The 2,500-nt window shown below is 44.0% G+C and overlaps 1 non-coding gene and 1 pseudogene across 1 annotated transcript; both read right to left on the reverse strand.

Annotated features, from left to right (window-relative positions):
* The window catches only part of LOC143261055 (large subunit ribosomal RNA), a 2,996-nt pseudogene extending 2,901 nt beyond the window's left edge, over positions 1-95 (reverse strand).
* A 1,103-nt stretch (positions 96-1,198) lies between these two features.
* On the reverse strand, positions 1,199-1,353 carry LOC143261063 (5.8S ribosomal RNA). Its single transcript, XR_013035288.1, has one exon. It is a non-coding gene; the product is annotated as a 5.8S ribosomal RNA (ribosomal RNA).
* Positions 1,354-2,500: the final 1,147 nt, after the last annotated feature.

The following is a 2,500-nucleotide window of genomic DNA, read 5'->3' on the forward strand; positions in this document are numbered from 1 at the left end:
CGCTCGCCGCTACTAAGGAAATCCTGGTTAGTTTCTTTTCCTCCGCTTAGTAATATGCTTAAATTCAGCGGGTAATCTCGCCTACTCTGAGGTCGTCGGAACGTGAAAAAAAATTTTTTCAGAGCTTCCCCCCCCGAAAGCATTTTGCGAAACGTGTACAGAGCAACACAAAAAAAAAAAAAAATAAAAAAAACACAAAAAACCCTTAAAGCAAAAAAAAAACCGTTTATCGCGCCTCACCAATATATCTTTTATAAAATTCGATATCCTCTCCAAATATAGATCTTCGAAACACTCGCAAGACGATTACAATCGGTATAACTTTAACGTCCGTCCGAAAAGTACTTTCGGGGACTAGACGACCGATTGATCTCGTGCGGTTTCGCTATTCGATCATTTGAAGAGAACAAAAAGATATATGGGGCGACCGACAAACGGTTTTCCCGTAGAACCAGACTCGCGATTGCGTTGACACACACATCATAGCCACACCAATAGAAGAGTTTTAGGACGGTAACCCGGGTGGGGTGTTCTTTACTCAGAATATGTGCAACATCGGATCTATATAGCCATCGATACAATTCGTACACAAATGTGTCGTACGAAGAGAGAGACTTTTTTTCCTCTGGCAACATAACGGTAAGAGACATCCTTCCACACTCATAGGTTCCACTCCCTGGGGCTATGATATATATATACATATAAATTCAAATTCGAAGCAACGGTCACAATTCTACTCTATATTTTTGCGGGTTATGTGTTCTTTCGTTCAATTTCTTTCATGCGTTCGTTCGATCTCTGTACACAGTCTTCACATAGGACAGACTCGTGTAGTACGCTTTCGTGGGTTAAACCCATCTCGTTTCATTTCAGGCGACGTCGGGAGCGCGTTGAAAATGTACCAGTGAAATCTCGATAGTTCTACGGATACGAATCGTCCCGAAAAAGATTTTGTCACCGCTTCGAAGCGGTGTTTCAGACGGGCGGACGTATATAAAACATATACGACACACGACACCGCCTTCCACACTCACGCTAGTTCGAACACGATTTCCATCTCTCTCGAAGACTGTTAGACGTACGTAAAATTTCTCAATATTCATAGGACCGCGACAAACGCCGACGAAGCGCCCATCATTCGCTCGTACGTATATAGGCAACAAGTGCCATCAACGCAAGCAGTTTATAAGTACGTAAACGACCCTCAGCCAGGCGTGGTCCAGGAATTGTATCCGTGGACCGCAATGTGCGTTCGAAATGTCGATGTTCATGTGTCCTGCAGTTCACACGTTGACGCGCAATTAGCTGCGTTCTTCATCGACCCACGAGCCAAGTGATCCACCGTTCAGGGTAATTTTTCCCTTTTATTCTCTCATATATATATAATGTGTATTTGCTATCCACCACATTTTTGTGTTATATTTCGGAACAAGCCGATACCCGAAGAGCTCCAACCAGCGCGCGAAGGAGATTCGGGAGTCGTCGTACAACGACATAATTGTCCCTTAAAGAACGAGATATTTCCGTCGAAACCATATATATATGTACGAGCAAATCCAAAACCACTGTTTTCTTGCAAGTTCGACGGTCGGAGCGAATAGAACATTGAAAAGCCTTCTATCGAAGAAACACAGAGAGTATATCACCTCCAAAAACGACGGGGATATGGATATTCAAACTGGACAATTATCAACCCGATACTGGATTCGAAAAGTTTCTCTCTCCTTTCGTCGTTATTTACACCGGACGGACTCACGGCCGGCTCTAGCTGGGTGTCATATATATATACGTCCCACGCTCATGCTGCCACTAGCGCGCAACAGAGTAGGGTGTCAATGACAACGACACAGCATTGAAACGAGCTACACAAGCCGGTCTCTCTTGATACCAATGTAAACGAGCATTAAGTTATCTTCAGACTGCCCGATATTTTCGTCCTTTGGACTTTCCCAACGATTCCTTTTTTTCTTTTTTTTTTACACCACAGCGAAGACTTGAGGAAGCGTGATTAGCACGCTCGCATCCCTCCCTGTCCTACTACAACTGTGTGTGTGTGTGTAAAGAAAGAAAAAAGAATACATTGGCTTTCTCTCTATCGAGAAGATGGCCTACGCAACGCAGATCAAAGGCCTAATACGTGTAATATAATACGCGTCTGGCCGTGTATAAATCACGCACGAATGATCTGGTCGGGCCCAACTCTTCTCGTACGCTTATTTTTCCGTGTTGAGGCACTATCATAAAATCACACAAACCCCAACACGTGTGTGTCTTGGAAGGAAGATGGCCTACGCAACGCAGATCAAAGGCCTAATACGTGTAGTACACACGTCTGCCGTGTAAATCACGCACGAATGATCTGGTCGGGCCCAACTCTTCTCCACCACACCACATCCCAACTTTGTACATTTTTATATATTTTTGTGCGTTGGGGCACCTTCATAATCACAAACCCCAACAACACATATATCTCTCTCTCTTTGAAAGATTTGTTGTGGCC

The sequence above is a fragment of the Megalopta genalis genome, unplaced genomic scaffold (assembly GCF_051020955.1).
Source record: "Megalopta genalis isolate 19385.01 unplaced genomic scaffold, iyMegGena1_principal scaffold0033, whole genome shotgun sequence".
In the NCBI taxonomy this organism is placed as follows: domain Eukaryota; kingdom Metazoa; phylum Arthropoda; class Insecta; order Hymenoptera; family Halictidae; genus Megalopta; species Megalopta genalis.